We start from the raw sequence: 17513 nt of genomic DNA, 5'->3' as shown, positions 1-17513 counted from the left end.
AGAATAGCATGGGAAAGACCTGCTCCCATGATTCAATTACCTCCTACCAGGTATCTCCTACAACATGTGGGAATTCAAGATGAGATCTGGGTGGGGACACAGCCAAACCATATCATTCTGCCCTGGCCCCTCCCAAATCGCATGTCCTCACATTTCAAAACTAATCATGCCTTCCCAACAGTCCCCCAAAGTCTCAACTCATTTCAGCATTAACTCAAAAGTCCACAGTCCAAAGTCTCATCTGAGACAAGGCAAGTCCCTTCTGCCTATGAGCCTGTAAAATCAAAAGAAAGTTAGTTACTTCCTAGAAACAATGTGGATGCAGGCATTGGGTAAATACAGCCATTCCAAATAGGAGAAATTGGCCAAAAAAAGGGGGCTACAGGCCCCATGCAAGTCCAAAATCCTAGCTAGGATTACAGGGATGTGCCACCACGCCTGGCTAATTGTTTGTATTTTTAGTAGAGACAGGGTTTCTCCATGTTGGTCAGCCTGGTCTCAAACTCCCACCCCAGATGATCGGCCCTCTTCGGTCCCCCAAAGTGCTGGGATTATAAGCATGAGCCACCGCACCCAGCCAGGGCAGTCAAATCTTAAAGTTCCAAATGATCTCCTTTGACTCCATGTCTCATATCCAGGTCATGTTGATGGAAGAGGTGAATTCCCACGGTCTTGGGCAGCTCTATCCCTGTGGCTTTGCCAGGTACAGCCTCCCTCCTGGCTGCTTTCATGGGCTGGCATTGTGTGTCTGTGGCTTTTCCAGGTGCATGATGCAAATTGTCAATGGATCTACCATTCTGGGGTCTGGAGGACAGTGGCCTTTTGTCACAGCTGCACTAGACAGTGCCCCAATAGGGACTGTGTGTGGGGCCTCCGACTCTACATTTCCCATCTGTACTGCCCTAGCAGAGGTTCTCCATGAGGGCCCTGCCCCTGCAGCAAACTTCTGCCTGGACATCCAAGCATTTCCATACATCTCTGAAATCCAGGAGGAGGTTCCCAAACCCCAATTCTTGACTTCTGTGCACTCGCAAGCTCAACATCACATGGATGCTGCCAAGTCCTGAGGCTTGCACACTCTGAAATCACGGCCCAAGCTCCATGTTGGCCCATTTCAGCCATGGCTGGAGTGGCTGGGATGTAGGGCACCAAGTCCTTAGGCTGCACACAGCACGGGGACCACTTTTTCCTTCTAGGCCTCTGGGCCTGTGATGGGAGGGGCTGCTGCAAAGACCTCTGACATGCTCTGGAGACATTTTCCCCACTGTCTTGGGGATTAACATTCGGCCCCTCATTACTTATGCAAATTTCTGCAGTGGCCTTGAATTTCTCCTCAGAAAATAGGATTTTTTTTCTATTGCATTGTCAAGCTGCAAATTTTATGAACTTTCATGCTCTGCTTCCCTTATAAAACTGAATTCCTTTAGCAGCACCCAAGTCACCTCTTGAATGCCTTGCTGCTTAAAATTCCTTTTGCCAGATACCCTAAATCATTTATCTCAAGTTCAAAGTTCCACAAATCTCTAGGGCAGGGGCAAAATGCTGCCAGTCTCTTTGCTAAAACATAACAAGAGTCACCTTTGCTCCAGTTCCCCACAAGTTCCTCATTCCCATTTGAGTCCACTTCCGTCTGGACATTATTGTCCATATCATTATCAGCATTTTTGGCAAAGCCATTCAACAAGTCTCTAGGAAGTTCCAAACTTTCCCACATTTTTCTGTCTTCTTCTGAGCCCTCCAAACTGTTCCAACTTCTGCCTGTTACCCAGTTCCAAAGTCGCTTTCACATTTTTGGGTGTCTTTTAGCAGTGCCTCACTCTACTTGTACCAATTTACTGTACTAGTCCTTTTTCACACTGCTCATAAAGACATACCAAGACTGGGCAATTTACGGAAGAAAGAGAGGATTAGTGGAGTTACAGGCCTCTGCAGAGGCCTCACAATCATGGTGGAAGGCAAGGAGAAGCAAGTCACGTCTTACATGGATGGCAGATAAGAGAGCTCATGCAGGGGAACTCCTGTTTTTAAAACCATCAGATCTTGTGAGAATTATTCACTAACATGAGAGCAGCATGGGAAAGACCCACCCCCATGATTAAATTACCTCCTACCGGGTCCCTCCCATGACACATGGGAATTCACGATGAGATTTCGGTGGGGACACTGCCGTATCAGAAGGGAAGGTGGGGGCCAGATTCTCAAAGGTATTGAATGTTATGCATCTGGACTTTAAGCTGTGGACTATTGGGAGTCGCCATAGTTGTCTACAAAGGAAATTAGATGGTGATAATAGAAAATATTGATAAGGACAAAAGCTACCATTGATTAAGTATCTCCTATGTGCCACAAATATTTTTGTTTCCAAATATTATCTCAATCCTTACAATAATGCTTGAAACTTTTGTTTTACTTTATTTTACCATTTAGGAAACTGAGGCTCAGAGAAGTTAAGTAACTTATTTGAGGTGTCTTAGCCAATAAGAGAGGGAGGCTGGATTCAAAGATGATCTATTGCTAAAGCACATGTTCATTCTAGAAAACCAGAAGGCCTATGCCATGCTTCCTGATATGATCACATTTTAGGACAATAAATAATGTTCTCTTATTTTGATTGTTTTGAGAATTGGGAAACATATTTTGAAGGGTGAACATTGTCTCTTAAAATACTTTTGTCTACCATTGTGCACAGTAAGTGTTCAAATGCTTGCTGAATGATTCAGTGCTCTCTGCCAGCTTCCAGGAAGGGTGGGTGGAAAGTAGTAAGCCTTCTCAGATGGAATTACACTTTCATCTAGTTGCTCATAACTGCATGAGGAAGCAATATTTGAACAGATTTTGTGTGCTATCATACATTAATAAATAATGTGTATTGAGTATGCATTATAGATATTAACTCATGTTAGCCTCACAACCCAAGACTGAAGCACAGAAAGATTGCATAACTAGTCTAAGATCTCAGTCTATTAGTTGGTAGAGGCAAGATTCAAAGCCAAGACATTTGACTTTAGAATTCCCACTCCTAAGCACTTTACTATGCAGTTCCACTGCACTAGACTGCCTCTCAGTGAATATTTGTTATATCCTATATGATTTAGCAGGGCTGTCATCTCCTAGGACAATATTGGAGACACCAGCAGCCTATGGGCAACACAGAGAGAAGAGAGACTTTTGATACATGCTACTGTGCTCTGGGGCCTCCAGCCATTGGGTGAGTGGGGGCTCAAATTCAGTCTGTGCTCTGCTAGCAAAGTGCTGTGCTCTGGCCACTGTTCTTACCAAATCAGGTGCCCTGCAGGGCTGCCTCTGCCATGAGGAAAGAATGCCCTTTCCTAATATATATGAAGGTACCATACAGGCATAGCAGCCCTGCATGGGGATCTTATTTGACAGGGGCAGTAAGGGGAAAATGGAGGGGACAGTGAGAAATTAATAACCTTATAGGAAAACCCCAAAAGTTGGAGAGTTCATAAAACATGATCCTCGGTTTCGGAGGTTGACCTAGAATGATCCAGCACACTGTTCAACCACTAAAGACTCAAGAGTCAAGCCTTAAATAATTAAAAATGACCAGTTTATAATATATGGTTTTCCCTGAAAACTGCTTGTCTAATAAGTGTTATCCAAATTGAAAAAAGTTGGAAAGGTTATATTAATATTCAGTTTGTCTGAAAACAGAAATAATCATAACTAGAATACAGGTAGGAGTTAATTTAGGAGATTCTCATAATCCTGCATTGCCTAAATTTGAAAACAAACAAACATAAAACTGTAGCAAACCACGATTATTTATTAAGACCACCATCATTATTTAACTGTTGCAAATTTTCTGCCTTGGTACATTCCTTGAACATCGGTCATTAGAGGTGTGCATCTGTTAGACAACAAACTTTAATGTAATAAGAGTCAAATATGTGAACAGTTTGTGGTCATGATGTTCACTTCAAGAAAAGGCTGAAATTCAAATAACAGAATAATGAAAATTGCATAATCAAATAAACAGATGGGAACATGTAACTTATCCAGAACTGTTTCTAGCTAGGACAAGGTTATTCAAGGGATTCTTCTACCCCAACCCCTGTCCTATCTCTCAGATGCCAGATTCCTGACTATGATTTTCATTTGAGGCAGGCACTATTGCAGAATCTATCTTTAAAGGGTTCTTTCACTATGTATTTTATGAATAAAGTGAAATGACTAATTGAAAATTATCAAACTCTCACTATGCAATGAGAACTTAAAGTTTATTAAAGTTTTAATTTGACTAACACAAACATACACATGCATGGTAGTTGATACTTTTTAAATCTCCCTTCTCCCCATGTGTTGTTTGCATCTGATTTACATTATAGTCTCTCAGAGGTTACTGTGTTCTAACTCAATGGACAACTCTTCAGAAAGTATCACTCATTTGTCCTGAGGAAAGCATGGTTATTTGGTTGAAAAAGACCAATTTTTAGAGAGGGCCCTCTGAAAAAAAGAAGTCACTTATAGGAGATAAATCCTTCCCTTGCACTTCTTAGTTTCATTTCTTATCAGAGCATGCCCAACTATAGCTATATCCTTACAGCTCTTCTTTTAAAAGCATTACTACTTACTCCTTGTAAATGATAAAAGTATCATAGACATGTGAGATATTAGGTTAGTAAGGAGATGATAAGGATGATGTTGATAGAGAGCATTTATTGAACTCTTGTGATGGTGTGGATCAAGCAATGGGCTAATTTATATGCATTATTTAACTTTTAAACAAATATGTATGGAGCACCGACTGTTAAGACTGGCAACACTTCTAGGCACTAGAAGTGATGAATGAGACAAGGTCCACATGGAACTGACATACTAGTGAAGGAGGGCAACAATAATCAAAATTAGTAAACGATTACAGTTATCCCTCAGGATATGCAGGGGATTTGTTCCAGGACTCCCTCAATACCAAAATCCTCGCATACTCAGGTCCCACAGTCAACCCTGTAGAAGTTGGCCCTCCGTGTATGCAGATTTTGCACCTTGTAAATAGTGTATTTGATTGAAAAAAATCCATATATATGTGGACCCATGCAGTTCAAACCTGTGTTGTTCAAGGGTCAAAATACTGGGTAGTAATAAGTGTTATGAATTTTTAAAAATGGATAAACTAATGAAAGGAGTAGTCAGAGAAGAACTCTGAAGAGGTAAAATTTAGGTAGAGACCTGAACGAAGTGGGCAAATGACCCATGAAAACATATAGGGAAAAACATTCCAGGCAGAGAGAAGAGCAGGTGGAAAGGCTGAACTGGGAGTGGCTTTAGAAAGTTTGAAGAACAAGGAGGCCACTGGATGGAGCAGAGTGAGGAAGGGAGACATTGAAAATAAACAAGATCAGCATAGCAGTTACTTGCTAGATCAGGTTCTGCTAGACCTTAAATTTCTAAGTCTGATGGGAAGTCACTGGAGAATTTTGAGCTGTGAAATAACATGATCTGGCAGAAAGGATCATTCTTTGTGTGCTAACTTATTTACTTCTTGAAGCAAACTGACGAGGTGGATCCATCATTTCCATATAACAGGTAAGGAAACTGAGGATTAGAAAGCGTAAGTAGGTGGTGAAATCAAGATTGGAAAGCTGTTCCATCTGACTCTAGAACCAGATGCTTGACTACCAGACTTAAGTTAGCATGGCCCTCAAAATGGAGCTGTTAGGTGTGGTAGCCAGTTTCCGTGATGGCCTCCAGTGATTTTTGTCTGCTTGCGTCATATGCTTGTGTGGTCATCTCCCACAATCAAAAGGTGTAATTGTTCAGACCAGTAGGACTGATGGCGAGTGGCTTCTAACACTAGGCCATAAAAGACATTGCTACTTCTTCATTGCTCTCTCAGATGGCTTGCTCTGGAGGAAGCCAATCATGAAGACCTCAAGCAACCCTGAGAGAGAGGCCTATAAGGAAAGGTGCTGAAGCCTCCCACCAACAGTTCTCACTGACTTGCCAGTAGTATGAGATCCACTTTGGAAGTGGATCCTCTAGCCTCAGTAAAGCCTTCACATAACTGCATCCTGACTGACATCTTGACAACCACCTCATGAAACACTTCGAGCCAGAACCACCAGGAATTAAGCCACCCCTGACTTACTGACACAAAGAAAGTGTGAGAGATAATTGCTTTAAGTTACTAAATCTTAAGAGAATTTGAGGCAGCAATAGATAACTAATATATTAAGCTTTTGTAAAAACAGATGGCCCTTATACTATTGGGTCCAAACATTATATACAATGGGAATACTAAAAATCTAAAGCATATTGACTTGTTGCCTTTAATTTTTTTAAATGATTAAGTGGTCATTTTTTATAATTATTGATTATAATTATAATTATAATTATAATTATTCAATTATCTTGAATTTCCAAGACATCTACTATAATTAGTATATGTAACTATAAATTAATATGCAATGTTGTTCTTTATTAACTGCTAATACTCATGGGCAGGGAAGCAATGCTATCCAGATTACCATCCCTGTCCTGGTCCAGTTCAAGCATTTCATGTCTTGGCTCTGCATCATTTATTATCCACTTCTATGCCTCAGGCCATCTGCATGGGAAGAGCTGCTACTTGTGCCAGAGATTTTAATGCTATGTGCACACACTTCTCATTCTCCTGAAACTGACCAGACTTCATAATTTAATTCTGATGTCTATAGCTTTAGTTTTCTTCATGCTTTTTGGACAATTACAATAATACATATTAAACTAATCTTGAGCTCCAAATCCCTGTAACTTGCCACATAATTACAGCAGTGATTTAGTAACCTTTCGGATGGCCAAATGTTGTTTATATACTTTAATTCAGGGTTTTAAATGATAAGATCCCTTTCAACATCTAGATTTTTCTCTAGTTATGTTTAAAAATTTTATGCATGAACAAGAACATTAAAAAATATTTAAAGCTTCTTTAAAGTTAAATTTTAAAGCCAGTCTCATAAATTCAGAATGACCCTTACTTTTGCCTTTCTGCATTTAGATGGGAGAGGAGACTAGTCAATAATCCTAATCTTGGCCTATGGAGCTGTGAGATTGTCTGAAGAGCTATGTCCTTTTGTGATGACATATGGCATTATACTTCTCCAGTTGTATTTTGTTTCTAGTTTTAGTGACAGTCTTTTGCTGCCACTAACTATATAATAGAAAGAATTTCTTTTCCAAGCTGATATACAAAAGGCTTTCCCTTTTCAGGATATCAGTGATACTGTTAACTACGATATCTGTGAGATAATACCTTTTCTCTTATTCACCTGTAATTGTAAACATACATGAAGACCTTTTCACACATATGTTGGAAAAAGGTCCCACTTTTCAGTTCATTCCATGTGATAAAGTACCTAGAGTAGGGTTCCAGAGTGTATGAACTTTTTTTTTTTTTGAGACAGGATCTCACTCTGTCATCCAGATTGGAATGCAGTGGCACAATCTCGGCTCACTGCAACCTCTGCCTCCCAGGCTCAAGTGATTCTCCTGCCTGGGCCTCCCAAGTAGCTGGGATTACAGGTGCACACCACTACCACCCAGCTAATTTTTGCATTTTTAGTAGAGACGGGGTTTCACTATGTTGGCAAGGCTGGTCTCGAACTCTTGACTTCAAATGATTCACCCACTTCAGCCTCCCGAAGTGCTGGGATTGCAGGCATAAGCCACCGCACCTGGACTGTATGAATATATTTCTAATTCTTAAAATATATTGCCAAATTATTTCCAAAAGTGCTGTTCTGATTTATCAGGCTAACAGTCATGTTTGATCACTAGTGTTCAAAGTATTGGTTACCTTCTAAATTTTAAAAACTTAAAAGGTAAAAGAAATTCATACTTTCCATTTATGTTTATGTTATAAATATATAGAAAAATTTCACTACATTGACTTTATATGTGTATGTATCTATGACTTAATATATGTATATATGTGTCTGTGTGTGTATACATACAGAGACATTGATGTCTGTTGAGTTAAGAACATAGAACTTCTATGTTTTTATGTAATCTTGGTGTCTCTAACACTTTGGGCTATAGATTTAATTAGCCCGCAGAATCTGGTAATACCAATGACCTATAGGTACTGAAGAAAAAATTATAAACATGATAGACACAGTTCATAATTGGGAGTCACAATCCCGTGGGGGAGACACAAGTAAATAGGCAAATACAATACAGTATACTAAATGTGAAGTTAGAAGTTCAGGGTTCAGAAGGTGTACCCGGGAAGACATCATACCCAAACTAATTGGCTTAGGAAAGACTTTCTGAAGAAAGGGATGTAGAGGTAAAATCTGAAGATTGAATAGTTATGTGGCAATGAAGCAGGGCAGTTGGGGAATGAAAGGAGCAGTAATCCTTCCACAAAAACCTAGAAGAGAAAATATAGCTTGGTCAAGGTACTGTAAGAAACCTAGTACGACTTTATCAGACAGTATAAAAGAGGTCAAAAACTAAGACTTGGTCATTAGAAAAGGCCAGATACAGTACGACTTTGGAGACTATATTAAGAAAGTTGAACTTTATGCTAAGGATAATAGAAAGCATGTTACCCAGCCATTAAACAGTTTTAAGTAGGGAATGACATGGTCAGCCTTGTGTTTCAGGAATATCGCTTTGGTTTTAGACAGGAAAATATACTTGGTAAGCTGGGAGGATGCAAGTGTAAAAGCATTGAGACTAGTTAAGAACTTTGCACATTATAATAATCCACATGAGACAAGATGATGGCTTGGGTTGGGCTTCCAGATGGCAGTGTGGACCCACCCCAGCAAAACAAGCATAATTGGTTGTATGAGTTTGCTGGGACTGCCATAACAAAGTACCAAAAACTGGGTGGCTTAAACAATAGAAATTTACTTTCTCATAGTTCTGAAGGCTAGAAGTTTGAAATCAAGATTTTGACAGGGCTGGTTTCTTCTGTGGTGTTTCTTTTTGGCTTGTAGATGGTAATCTTCTCTTTGTGTCTTCACATGGTCTTCCCTCTGTACTGTACATGTCTGTTTTCTAATTTCCTCTTCTTACAAGGATACCAGTCATTCTGGATTAGGGCTCATCCTAATGACCTCATTTTAACTTACTTAACTCTTTATAGACCCTATCTCAAAATACTGTTACATTATGAGTTACTAGGGGTTAGGACTTCAACACATGAATTTGGAAGGGGGACACAATTCATCCCATAATACTGTTGAAAACTATAAAAACAAAAACACTATCTAAAGTCTGTGGAAACTGTCCTAAGGGCATATAGCAAATGAAGAAGCTTTTTTTTTTTTTTTTCAAGAAAATCTACTAAAACTGAGTAAGAACAGTAAGAGTCTATGGCATCTGAGCCATACACTTGATTCCTACCCATCTTCCCCACCCCCTGAGCTCATCTTGGTCAAAACTGTACTCTGGGTTAGCGTGACCAAGAACATGGGGCTCCCGATCTCCTCAGCTCTCAATCAAGAGAGACAATATCTCACCAGGAGGAAAAGGCCACCAGCATTTTTCATCCCTTCCAACTCTGAGTTGCAGAGGCTAAAGTCCTGGTGAGTTTGGCCCCACACAGGGTACAAAAGTTCTAAGGCAGGCGCAGCAGAGTGAGAACACTGGGGACTCCAATCACCCTTAACCCAGCTTGCTCACATGGCAGAAGTTCCACTACAGAAGCAAGTCCAGAAGATCAGGGCCACTTGTTCTACCCAGTGCCCAGAATAAACACTAATAATAATAATAACATGGGCAAAATGTTACTGCCCATGAGGAGAGGCAGTCCATAAAAACAGAGAGCCCTGAAGCTCTCCCCAAAGGACTTACCTTTATTTGAAACAGAGTGTGGATGATGGTCAAGCCTTGGGTTGCTCTAAAAAAAACAATAGTTTCCTGTAATAAAACGCAACAAGCTAAACCATAAGCTAGCTAGTTTACCAGAGAGAACCAGGGAAGGAGACAGCTAAGAAGAGCCCCCTTGAGGTTAGAGGAAACCTCCAAGACTGGCCTCAGAAACTACCAATGCCTGAATTTTACTGGATTAGACTGTGGAGCAATATAAGCCCCAGGGGATATCTTCTTAAATAGAGAAATCATCCTACACTTAGTGTAGCACAACAGCTAGAGGTAATACCAAATGAGGCAGAAAGTTTAACAGAGAGATCAAGGAAAGAGACAGTAAAAGAGAGCCCTGCTAGAACCACTGATATCCCCTGGTGACTGTGCACATGTCCAAGGCTGCACTCTCTGAGAAATGGGAGCAGAGGCCTTCCACTACTGGAGAAATAGATTTCACTTAAATAGCCTAGCCAAGTCACTAAACAAACCACAATCAAATAACAACAAAAAACAAGTTCAAACCATACAGAGGGAATCAGTACTCAGAATCGCTACAATATATTACCTAAAATGTCCAGTTTTCAACAAAAAAATTATGAGTCATGCAGTGAAACAGCAAAGTATGACCCATAGATTGGAGAAAAACGTAGGCAACAGAAACTACCTGTGATAGAGCCAAAATGTCAGACTTAACAAAGATATCAAAGCATTCATTATAAACATATTCAACAAACTTAAATAAATCATGATTAAAGAACTTAAAGGAAGGTATGATGACAACGTTGCATCAAATAGATCATATCAATAAATACAAATTATTTTTAAGAAGCACCAAATGGAATGTCTAGAGTTAAAAAGTACAATAACTGTAATAAAAAAAAATCACTACAGGCACTCACCAGTAATTTGGAGGCAGAAGAAAGAATCTGTCAACTTGAGATAGATTCACAGAGATTATGCAATCAGAAGAATGGAAGAAAAAAGAATAAAGAAAAATGAGCAATAAATATGGGACATCATTTAGTTTACCAACATATGCTTAATGAGATTACCAGAAAGAAAGGAGGAAGAAAGGAGTGAAAAATACATGTATTTGAAGAAATAATGACTGAAACCTTCATGTTTTCCAGAAAACATTAATATAAATGTACAAGAAGTTCAACAAATGCAAAGTATGACAAATGCAAAGAGCTCCCCACCCAGATACATCAGAGTAAAAATGCCAACAAACAAAAAAAATCTTGAATGCAGCCACAGAAAAACAACTTGTCATGTACAAGCGAACCTCGATAAAATTACTAGATACCTCTCATCAGAAATAATGGAGATCAGAAGGCAGTGGATGACATATTCAAAGCACTGAAAGAAAAAACTATACACCAAATATCTTAAATAGAACAAAATCATCTTTCAAAAATGAAGGTTACCCAGATAAACATAAACTGAGAAAAGTTGTTGCAAACAGATCTTCCTTATAAGAAATACTAAAGTAAGTTTCTCAAATTAAAAGCAAATGTGCCTAGATGGTAATTTAAAGCCACAAGAAAAACAAAGAGAATGGGCAAAGGTAATTATGTAATTATAAAAGGCAGTATAAATGTATATTTATTTTCCTTTTGTCTCTTAGCTGATTTAAAAAGCAATTGTATAAAACAATTTTTTATAATTGTATTGTTAGGCCTATAACATACAGAAATGTAATATAATTAACAACAACAGCACAAAGGTGGTGGATGGGAGCAAAGTTGTATTAGAGGAAGGAAATCATACCAGATGATAATTTAAATCCAAAGGAACAAATGAAGATAACCAAAAATGATAATATGAATATTAATATAATAAACGCTAAATATATACTTGCTCTTCTTTCTTTCCTCAGCTTCTTTATTAAACATAAAAGTACATAAATTAATAATTATAACAATATATTATTGAATTTATAACATAGATACAATATATATAACAATAATAATGCTAAAAGTAGAAAGAGTAAACAGTTACATAGGAGTAATGTTTCTGTATCCCACTAGAATTAAGTTAGTATAAATCTGAAGTAGATTTTGATAAATTAATATATATACTAAACTTTAAAGAAAATGCTAAAAAAACTTTTGAAACATATACTATAAGAAACTCTTATAGGATTAAATGTCATACTACAAAGTATTTATTGTAAACGACAGCAGTAAAGGAGGAATAGAGGAATGAAGTAGTCATAAAACATATAGAAAACATAAAGCAAAATGACAGAAATCCAACCATATTAACAATAACATGCTGGTTGTGGTAGCTAACGCCTGTAATCCCAGCACTTTGGGAGGCTGAGGCAGGCGGATCACTTGAGGTCAGGAGTTCAAGACCAGCCTGGCCAACGTGGTGAAACCCATCTCTACCAAAAATACAAAAATTAGTTGGGCATAGTGGCACATGCTTGTAGTCCCAGCTACTCGGGAGGCTGAAACAGGAGAATTGCTTGAACCCGTGAGGCAGAGGTTGCAGTGAGCTGAGATTGCACCACTGCACTCCAGCCTGGGCGACAGAGCAAGACTCTTTCTCAAAAAGCTAAACAAATAAACAAACAAACAATAACATTACCAGTAAGTAGAGTGTCCAGGCACTCCAGCCTGGATAACAGAATGAGACCCTGTCTCAAAAAAAAAGCAAATGGATTAAATATGTAATCAATCAAAGGGCAAACATTGTTAGACTAGATAGAAAGAAATAAAAACAAAAACCCTCAAGGTCTAGTTATATTCTGTCTACAGGAGACACACTTTTCAGATTAAAAAATACAAATGGTTGAAAGTAAAAGGATGGAAAAAGATATATCCTACAAATAGCAGCAATACAAAAGCTGAAGTGGTTATGCTAATATCAGGCAAAATGACTATAAAGCAAATAGAAAATTCTAGGTATAAAGAAGGAAATTTTATGAGGAGAAGGGTCAATCCATCAGGAATATATAACAATTATAAAGATATATGTCAGAGCCCCAAAATACATGAAACACAAACTTTCAGAATGAAGAGCAAAATAGATAATTCAACAATATTTGGAGAACTTCAATATTCCACTTCCAATAATGGACAGAACAAGCAAGCAGAATATCAACAAGAAACTAGAAGACTTGAACAAAACTATACACCAATCAGACCTAATAGACATTTAACTTTAGAACACCCAGTGATGGAAGAATGCAAATTCTTCTCAAGTGATGGAATATTCTCTGGATAGACCATATATCCGGCCATAAAACAAATCTCAATAAATTTTAAAAAGATTGAAATCATACAAGGTATGTTCTCGGACCACAATAGAATGAAATTAGAAATTAACAACAAAAATAAATTTGGGAATTCACAAACATGTGAAAATGAAAAACACACTCCTAAATAGCCAATTGACAAAAAGGGGTATCAAAAGAGAAAATTAGTACATGCTTTGAGATGAATGAAATGACAATACAACATAACAAAAGTTATGGGATATAGCTAAAGCAGGGTTGGGAAATTTAGAGCTTAAACACATATATTAAAAAAAAAAAGAAAGATCTCAAATCAATAATCATAACTTTCATCTTAAAACAATGAGGGTAAAAGGGGGCATAAACCCAAAGCATAAAGAAGAAAGGAAATAATCAAGGAGAGAATAGAAAAATGGTAGAGAAAACCAACAAAACTAAAAGTTGGTGCTTTGGAAAGGTCAACAAAATTGAGAAACCTTTAGCTAGACTGACTTTGTTTTGTGTTGCTATAACAGAATACCCAAGGCTGGGTAATTTATAAATAAAATAGGTCATGAGTATTAGCTCATGGTATAAACGGCGGGGAAGTTCAAGGGCATGGCTGTGGCTTCTGGTGAGGTCTACTGTGCTGGGTCATAATATGGCGCAGAAGGTCAAAAGGGAAGCAGACAAGTACAAAGAGAGAAAACCTAAGGGGTATTCTGGCTTTATAACAACCCACTCTCAAGGGAACTAATCCATTCCCAAGAGAATTAATCCAGTCTCATCAGAGTGAGAACTCACTCACTACGAGAACACCACCAGGGACAGCATTGAGGCTATCACCTTTACTTGGGAAGCTGAACTGGAGGAGCACTCGAGACCAGGAGTTTGAGGTTGTAGTGAGTCATGATTGCACCACCTCTCTCCAGCCTGGGTGACAGAGAGAGACCCTATATATTTTTTTAAAGAAGAACAGCACTAAGCCATTCATGAGATCCACCCCCTTTATTCAAATTCCTCCCAACAGGCCCCACCTCCCAACATCATCACATGGGGGATCAAATTTCAACATGAGTTTTGGTGGAGACAAACTCAAACCATATCCAAACCATAACACTGACCAATAAATAAAAGAAAGAAGACTCAAATTACTAAAACCAGCAATGAAAGAGAGGACATTAATATCAACCTTACAGATATAAAAAGGATTATAATACTATGAACATTAGGCCAACAAATTAAGACAACTTACATGAAATGGACATATTCCTAGAAAGATGCAAACTAAACTACCACAACCAACTCAAGAAGAAACAGAAAATCATAGTAGACTTATAAGAGGTTGAATTAGTAATTTAAAAGCTACCTAAAAAGAAAAGCCTAGGCCTAGGTGACTTTACTGCTAGATTCTATCAGACATTTAAAGAAGAGTTAATACAAATTCTTCACAAACACTTCCAAAAAACAGAAAAGGAGGGAACATTTCCCAACTTATTTTACGAGGCCAGTTATATCCTGATAGCAAAACCAAAGACATTACAAGAAAACTACAGACCAATATCTCTTAAGAATATAGATGTAAAAATATGCAACAAAATACTAGCAAACTGAATGTGGCAATATATAAAAAGAATTATACACCATGGCTAAGTGGGATTTATACCAAGAATGCAGGGTTGATTTCATGTCCCAAAATCAATCAATGTAATACACCATATCTTTGGGATGCCGAGGCAGGCGGATCATGAGGTCAAGAGATAGAGACCATCCTGGCCAACATGGTGAAACCCTGTCTCGACTAAAAATATAAAATTAACTGGGCGTGGTGGCACGCGCCTATAATCCCAGCTACTTGGGAGGCTGAGGCAAGAGAATTGCTTGAACCCAGGAGGCGGAGGTTGCAGTGAGCTGAGATCGTGCCACTGCACTCCAGCCTAATGACAGAGCAAGACTCCGTCTCAAAAAAAAAAAAAAAAAAAATACACCATATCAATAGAATAAAGGACAAAAACATATGGTCATTTCAATAAACGCAGAAAAAGGATTTGTCAAAATTCAACACTTCTTCAAGATAAAAACAGACAACCTTCTAGGAATATAAGGAAACTTCCTCACCTGTATAAAAGGCATCCATTTAGAATTCACATTAACATCATACTTAGTGGTAAGAGATGATGCTTTTCTCCTAAGAACAAGACAAGCATGTTTGGCCACTCTTGCCATTTCTATTCAACATTGTAATGAAGGTCTAGGGTCTTAGCTTGGGCGGCCATAATAAAATATCATAGACTGGTGGCTTAAACAATACAAATTTATTTTCTCACAAATTTAGGAAGTTCTCATTGTACTCAGGGCAAGAAAACCCTGGCCTAGGGTGTTGGCTGTTGATATGGAAATTGGTGGTCAGATTCAGGATATGTTTTGAAGGTAAAGTTTACTAGATTTGCTCATAGGGTCCAAGAGGAGAAGGTGAAGAGAGAGAACAATTAAGAATTAACATGTACATGTTTGGCTAGAGCAACCTGGTGAACCTCGGGGCTCTTTAGTGGATGGAAGACCAGCAGAGGGAGAATCAAGACTTATCTTTTTTGGCCATTTGATGTTTCAGCTTGTGAACCCCCAAAATCTGAGACAGGTCTCAGTCAATTTAGGAAGTTTATTTTGCGAAAGTTAAGAATGCGTGCCCATGACATAGCCTGAGTAGGTGCTGAGGACATGTGCCTAAGGTGGTTGGAGCACAGCTTGATTTTATATTATATATTTTAGGGAGACATGAGACATCAATCAACATATGTAAGATGAACATTGTATTGGCCTGGAAAGGTGGGACAACTCAAAGCAAAGGTGGGACAAACTCGAAGCCGGGAAGGGGCTTCCAGGTCATAGGTAGATAAGAGACAAATGGTATCATTCTTCTGAGTTTCTGATTAGCCTTTCCAAAGGAGGCAATCAGATATGCATTTATCTCAGTGAGCAGAGGGATGAGAAGCAGGTTTGCCCTAAGCAGCTCCCAGCATGACTTTTCCCTTTAGCTTAATTATTTCGGGGCCCCAAGATTTCTTTTGCTTTCACCAGCCATTACATATCCAAGAGATGTTCAGCAAGGAGTTGAATACATATGCCAGTAGTTCCCAGAAAGATCAGAGCCTGATGATACGAAGAGAAAGGTGGCGAGGGTGGGGGTTGGGGGGCAGTAAAGCATCCTGGGGACGCCAATGTCCACAAGTTAAGTAAAGGAGGACCAGCCAAGAAGTTTGAGAAGAATCAGCTAGTGTAGGAAAGAGAAAAAAAAAGGGAGCTGCCCAGAAAGCAAGATAGTAAAGTGTTTCAAGGTGTGTGGTAGAATGGGGCTAGCAGTCACGCTAGACGCATCGAGAAGAAATGATTGGGTTTTATCGTGCTGGTTGCTAGTGTCCTTGAGAGGGCTATTCAGTGGAAGGGTGAGGAAGGGGACTAATTGGGGTGAGTTAAGTTGAAAAGGTGAGGTAAGATAGTGGAGTGGCAACTATTTCCCTTTTTTGTTTTTTTTTGAGACTTAGTCTGTCTCTATAGACCAGGCTGGAGTGCAGTCGAATGATTTCGGTTCACTGCAACCTCTGCCTCCCGGGTTCAAGCGACTCTCCTGCCTCAGCCTCCCGAATAGCTGGGACTACAGGCACCTGCCACCACGCCGGCTAATTTTTGTATTTTTAGCAGAGGCGGGGTTTCACTATATTGGTCAGGCTGGTCACAAACTCCTGACCTCAAGTGATCCGCCCGCCTTGGCCTACCTTATTTTTGCTAGGATTACAGGCGTGAGCCACCGCGCCTGCAACTATTTTCATTTGACTGATGGGGCAGTGCACATTTTGGTTTGCATTTGTATTTACGAGTGTTTGAGAGGAAAAAACTCAAATATATGTTACAAGCCTATGTGTCTGGTTCCATTTTGAAGTACTGACCTAGGATCTCGGTACCTACTTAATTTTTTTGAGTAATAACACACACCTGAAAGTGCATAAAGTGCACCGTCTTAAAATGTACAGCTTGATCCTTTTTAAAAAAAAAATCATATACGTACGCCTGTGTAACTACTGTTCATATCTACATGTTGAACACATCCAACACATCCAACATAACCATAAGGTTCCTCTGCACCTTCCCTGTCTATAATCTCTCAGAAGTAAACCAATATTCCGACTCCTATAAAGATCCATTAGCTTTACTACATGTTTCAAAGAAAACAAATGAGAACTCTGAAGGACATTTAATTGGAAAACTGCTTTAGCACATTATAGACTTACCAGTTTGCTTGTAAACGCTAACCATTTGGCGCCAAAATCCTGGGAGCTAATTTTAAGCGGTTCTTCCTCAAAGCACCGCCCCACTTTTTACACCACGCCTCCTTTTGCTCTGTTCCTTCCCCCACATTATTGGGGCACCCTAGGCGGTAGAAGAAGCGGCTTTTCTGTCATGCGCATTGTGGAGAGGC

General features: G+C 39.0%; 1 protein-coding gene across 1 annotated transcript in view; it reads right to left on the bottom strand.

The window, feature by feature from the left end:
- Positions 1–17486, bottom strand: part of LOC105481832 (tripartite motif containing 9) — a 272687-nt gene extending 255201 nt beyond the window's left edge. The window contains exon 1 of the mRNA XM_024792879.2: positions 17326–17486. The gene's annotated coding sequence lies outside the window, so the exon portion shown is untranslated. The remainder of the gene's footprint in view (positions 1–17325) is intronic.
- Between the last annotated feature and the right edge of the window lie 27 nt (positions 17487–17513).

The sequence above is a fragment of the Macaca nemestrina genome, chromosome 7 (assembly GCF_043159975.1).
Source record: "Macaca nemestrina isolate mMacNem1 chromosome 7, mMacNem.hap1, whole genome shotgun sequence".
NCBI classification, from domain to species: Eukaryota; Metazoa; Chordata; class Mammalia; order Primates; family Cercopithecidae; genus Macaca; species Macaca nemestrina.
The sequence above is the reverse complement of the archived record's forward strand: the minus strand, read 5'-3'. Positions and strand labels throughout refer to the sequence as shown.